General features: G+C 42.3%; 1 pseudogene; it reads right to left on the bottom strand.

Moving 5' to 3' along the window:
* Nucleotides 1-951: 951 nt before the first annotated feature.
* LOC115113267 (NADP-dependent malic enzyme-like) overlaps nt 952-6,000 on the bottom strand; it is a 29,134-nt pseudogene continuing 24,085 nt past the window's right edge.

The following is a 6,000-nucleotide window of genomic DNA, read 5'->3' as shown; positions in this document are numbered from 1 at the left end:
AAACAAACATGTGCACAAAAATGTAGAGAAATAAGCTTTTTGTACATACGGAACATTTCAAGGATCCTTTATTTCAGCTAAAGAAACATGGGACCAACACTTTACATGTTGCCTTTGATGGGGGTCACCTTGGGGTCATGATAGGGGCTGCACCAAATGATTGAGGTATTATAATAATTATGCTTATGTTGTATTAATAGAAGTGGAAGGGCTATAAGACCCTCCCCTACTACAGTCATAGGGTCCTGAACCACAGACTAGCAATATATGCATTATAAGGTTTAATACTGTTCCACAGTTCTTTTCTGGTCTCTGCCTCTTATAGAAACGTGAAACAAGTCAGACACACCACTGTAAGCTACAAGGGAATGGAAAATTACTGCTGAGCCCTTAGAAAACACTGGACTATTGTTCTCTCCTGCAAGTTTGTATTACTGTATATGCATGGGCTTGGTCTCATGAGTAGAATGTGTTGACGTAGGCAGTTACATCACTATGGGTTGACTGCAAGCATAGTAAAGCAACTTTTACCTTTTTTATTCTTACTCTGAAACATGCGTGCTGTGTTTCCCTTGTCAACTTCTGTCTGCAATTGCATTAATAAAGTTTTGATTGATTTACTTAAAGATATTGTCTGATTTGCTGATTTCACCAATAAGCCAATGATTGACAAGGAACAAGGAACCTACCCCAACACCTTTATATTTTTGTTCAGTAAATTGCACAAAAATGATACATTTATGGATTGGATTTAAGGTATTGTTTTCTCTCTACTCAACCTGCCTACCACCCACCCCCTGCCCTTCATCCACAATAATGCATGACCCTAAACCTGCGGGTTATGAGTTAACCCGCACATCACTAGTAGACATCAACTGCTTCCTATCTCCTTTCACCACAACACACACATGAGCAAAATCAGTGTTAAATCATCAATAAAACAGTCAGTAGTTTCGTTTACAATATTCACCTAAAAGTGAATTTTATTCCCTTCAAAAACATTTAGTCTTTCCTTAAAAAACTGAAATATAATTCCTTTCGTAGTGCATCACTCCTAAGCAGAGCATTATATTCTCCGGGGGAAAAGGAAAGATAAGATTCACCCCGTTTCTGTTATTACCTTTGGCAAAAACATCTAAACCGAAACAGGCAAAGCTTTATACAAAACAACACTCAAATAAGCAACCCCTCCATTATATAAAAAAAACATACTTAAAGAGGCAATCATATATCTAATCACTGTGCTTGCCAAAGATTCCTCTGTACATAAACATTATGCACCTCACAGACCTGAAGTCAGTTCCTACTGGTAGTGACATTGGGGCTAAAACCATGTAGCTATGCATCTTGTTAAAACTCTACTGACACTCGCGTATCAACAGGCGATCAGTGACAAAGTCTAGAGGAAAAATATAAGATGAACAGGGAGTGTTTTTGAAAATAAATTAAAAGTCCTAATTTTTATATATTTTTTAAATAAAATATCCCTTATAACCTTATATTTTTTGGTATTTGCGGCATTCGTGGTGCCATGGCCATTATCAGCAAGTGGGTTACGCCCAGTGCAACCTGGGTAAAAAAGACAGTCCCATGATGCATCCTGCTGCCAAGCAATCTAAACAATCACTGCCATGCAACAAGATAATCAAGCCATTTCATATGCATGCTTGTGTTACCTTACAAGGCTTGAAGTGCTATAGATTGTCTATCTAGCCCTGTCCTAACCCAGGCTTTGGCAGGAGTGTAGCCTAGAGTATGCAGTGACAACAGGGAGATGCCACTTAATAATATAATGGAGTTACGCTTGAAAATGAATGAGGAGGTACTGAACAGTGTGAACTGGCTTGTACATATCATTCCTTCCTAATATCTGATAGAATCCTCCAACCAAAGACAAGACTCTGCAGGATATAACATTGTGAGGTCAGAAGGTCAAACAGAGGCAGGCACTATCAGGGTTTGTGCGTTCATGTCTGGAGAAGGGGCCTATCTTAATGGGGTCCTCGTCCCCCATCTCCTTTTATCCTGACTGATTCAAAAACAATGGACAGGTGAAGGCGATATGGTGAATGCCTAATGGGAATTTGCTTTCAAATGTCCACTTTTGCAGATACCGTAAAGATTAAGTAAAGGAGTCAAGGGAAGAAAGCCAGGTAAGACTCCTGAGATGCACCCTACAATAGATGCCTGAGAGACCTAGCCTTTTGTAATACTTCTATGGAATTTATTTGAGAGTTTAGCCTGTTAGTTATTGAAGCTAGACCACACAGACTGGACCAGGCCTAGAAAGCTCAATAGTGTGTTATTAGGGCCTTGGTGACACAGGACACAGATAGAATAACATGGTGTTGTGGTGATGTCAATAGTCTGTCTCCAGATTAGAATATAGGAACATAGAAATAGAATGTATAGAACAGTTTGAGGGTTGCCTCAATTTATACATGAAATGATGTGGCACTATAACCTGGCAGTATGACTGTATGGATACACTGTTGTCGATATGACAAACAAAAAAATTACAAAAGACAAAGGAGGCTTCAAAATAATGAACCTTCAAAAATACGCCTCAAAGGATCTCTGTGCTGGCTAAGCATTGGTCATCTCCAACTACGATGTACATTTCTAGGGGCACTGGGGAGTGTCTAGGGGCAAAGGAGTGTCTCGTATTGATGACCTAACTTCAGAAGGCGTTGAGTGATAATTGGTGAAAATATGCGAGTGCTGGAGAGAAGAGACGGTGGCGCGTTTTCTGATATGTGGCTCCCTTCTGCTGTACTGACAGGGATCGAACAATGGAGATAGAGGAGGCTGATGGGAGATGGAGTTCACATGTTCTGGACTTTCATGGCGTCCTGGGGCCAGTTGTAGGTGTCCTGGATGAAGGAGTCGTAGTCTGGGCTGTAGACGTGGGAGAGCACAAACGCCTCCTTGTCCTTGGGCTCCGGGTACAGGGAGGCGATGTTGTGTCTGTACGCATAGTCCACCACCTGAGAGATTGATAAAGATTGGTAGAGAGATTGGTTAGAGATTGGGAGAGTGATTGGTAGAGAGAAAGGGAAATTAGTTAGAGTGCTGATGTATTGATATGGAGAAAGTGTCTTTCTCTGCAGTAACAAATCGGCGTGGAGGTGGGAACTGGGAATATAATGCTGGTATTGATAATGGTTTGTGGGGAGGTGTCAGTTTCCAACCTTGACAGCAATCTTAAAGGACACCTCTCTGATGCTGTTGAGGGGAGGGTAGAGTCTCCCTTCGGCTAGGTGCTCCTCTGTTACCATGTCAGCTATTGCCTGAGTAAGAGAGTGAGAAACAGAGAGTGAGAAACAGGAAATGAAAAAAATAAGTGAATAAATGAGGGAAGGAAGGATTTGGGCAAGAGAAGAAAAGTGAGGCGAGAAAGGGGATTATGGGTGACAGAAAGAGAAGAGAATGGAAAATAGAAATTGAGATGTGACATTAAAATAATTTGAAAAAAATGTGTGTGTGTATTTCTCTTGATCAAGTCTCTTCCCCTTTACCCCAGCAGTTCGGAAACTTTATTTGTATTTCGTTGAAATGTTTTACAAAAGTTTGTCTTTTGTTGAAAATGTCAAAATAAAATAAACAGTTACCTCCGCTGTGGTGAGGAAGATGTCGTCAGAGATTTGGCGTACCCCGCAGGCGATGACGCCAAGCGCCACGCCAGGGAACACGTAGGCGTTGTTCCCCTGGCCGGGGATGAAGGAGCGCCCATCAGCCAGGGTCACTTTACTAAAAGGGCTGCCACTCGCAAAGATGCCCCGCCCCTGGGAGGGAGGGAGAGAGAGAGAGAGAGAGAGAGAGAGAGAGAGAGAGAGAGAGAGAAGAGAGAGAGAGAGAGAGAGAGAGAATGAGAGAGAGAGAGCATATGAGAGAGAGAGAGAGAGAGAGAGAGAGAGAGAGCATATGAGAGAGAGAGAGCATATGAGAGAGAGAGAGAGAGAGCATATGAGAGAGAGAGAGCATATGAGAGAGAGAGAGAGAGAGAGAGAGAAAGCATATGAGAGAGAGAGATGAGAGAGAGAGAGAGAGCATATGAGAGAGAGTATGAGAGAGAGAGAGAGCATATGAGAGAGAGAGAAAGCATATGAGAGAGAGAGAAAGCATGAGAGAGAGAGAAAGCATATGAGAGAGAGAGAGAGCATATGAGAGAGAGAGAAAGCATATGAGAGAGAGAGAAAGCATATGAGAGAGAGAGAGCATATGAGAGAGAGAGAGAGCATATGAGAGAGAGAGAAAGCATATGAGAGAGAGAGAAAGCATATGAGAGAGAGAGAGAGCATATGAGAGAGAGAGAGAGCATATGAGAGAGAGAGAAAGCATATGAGAGAGAGAGAAAGCATATGAGAGAGAGAGAAAGCATATGAGAGAGAGAGAGAGCATATGAGAGAGAGAGAGAGAGAGAGCATATGAGAGAGAGAGAGAGAGCGAGAGAGAGAGAGCATGAGAGAGCATTCATTCTATTTCTATGACAACAACAATATTTAGTAAGCGTACATTCAGCGGCACTCAAACAAGGGAACTGAGAGTGAATCTCTATTCTCTAGGTTAGGGTCAGAGTTCAGAGTTACAGTACCTCGGTGAGTTGGTAGCAGTGCTCGGCGGTGCACTCTGCCTTGCTGGTGGGGTTACTCAGGGCGAAGATGATGGGCCTCTCGTTGAAGGACGCCATGTCCTTGATAATGTTTTCATTAAACGCCCCTGCGATGGCTGCCACTCCTGCATATAGGAAACGAGCACTGATTACAAGTACTGTTCTTTACCATTCGGCCATCAGATTTGCCACCAATGTTCTTTTTTTATCCTAGCCCCCATCCCCTCAGGAGGCCTTTTGCCTTTTGGTAGGCCATCACTGTAAATAAGAATTTGTTCTTAACTGACTTAACTAGTTAAATAAAGGTTAAATAAAAATTAGAACAAAACATACATATGATCCTGAGATGCTCTGCAATGTTGATTATCTGTTCGTTTCAATTCAGCTTCTGAGCTTAGCGGTATTATGAAGAACATGTTGTGTAATACTATGCTGCCAGTCTCTCTTGGCTAAGAGTTGAGGAGAGACTGACTGCATCACTTCTTCTTTTAAAAAATAGACAATGTGTTGAAAATTCCAAATTGTTTGCATAGTCAACTTTCACACAACTCTGACACACACACACCTCCCACCAGACATGCCACCAGGGGTCTTTTCACGGTCCCCAAATCCAGAACAAATTCAGCGTACAGTCTTATATAGAGCCATTATTGCATGGAACTCCATTCCATCTCATATCGCTCAAATAAACAGTAAACCTGGTTTCAAAAAACAGATAAAACAACACCTCACGGCACAACGCCTCTCCCCTATTTGACCTAGATAGTTTGTGTGTATGCATTATTATATGTAGGCTGTGTGCCTTTACAAAGAAATCTATGTAGTTTTGTCCTTGAGCTGTTCTTGTCTATTAATGTTCTGTATTATGTCATGTTTTGTGTGGACCCCAGGAAGAGTAGCTGCTGCTTTCGCAACATCTAATGGGCATCCTAATGAAATACCATCTACAAAAAAAGTAAGGTCAAGAGAAACCAGAGACGTGTTCTGTGGGCACGAAATTGGGAGACATTTTCTGAGACAAAGGTGGCACTAAAAAATGTTCTCATTTAGGCCCTAGTACATAACCCAGGTGAGTCCAGCTGAGCCAGTAGGTGATCATGGGGACTGACCGATAATGGCAGTGGGCTTGATGGTGTGCACCACCTCCTCCAGGGTCTTGATGTGGGCGTGGTCATGGGCAAACTCCTCCTTCTCATGGTTCAGGTTTCCTCTGCCCTGTGGGTCGCATAATGATGACATCAGTAAATCTGACATACTACTGGATCCTGTTCAGGAGGGAGCAATGTTGTGAATGTTGCTGATACAAATGACTGACCTTCCCTATTCTACATGACAGTGCAGCATGACTGTTCTACATATGACATTTCTATCTGAAACTCTAGGATGTT

Source organism: Oncorhynchus nerka, linkage group LG3, assembly GCF_034236695.1.
Source record: "Oncorhynchus nerka isolate Pitt River linkage group LG3, Oner_Uvic_2.0, whole genome shotgun sequence".
Lineage (NCBI taxonomy): Eukaryota > Metazoa > Chordata > Actinopteri > Salmoniformes > Salmonidae > Oncorhynchus > Oncorhynchus nerka.
Note: the sequence above shows the minus strand (reverse complement) of the source record. Positions and strands in the feature narration are given on the sequence as shown.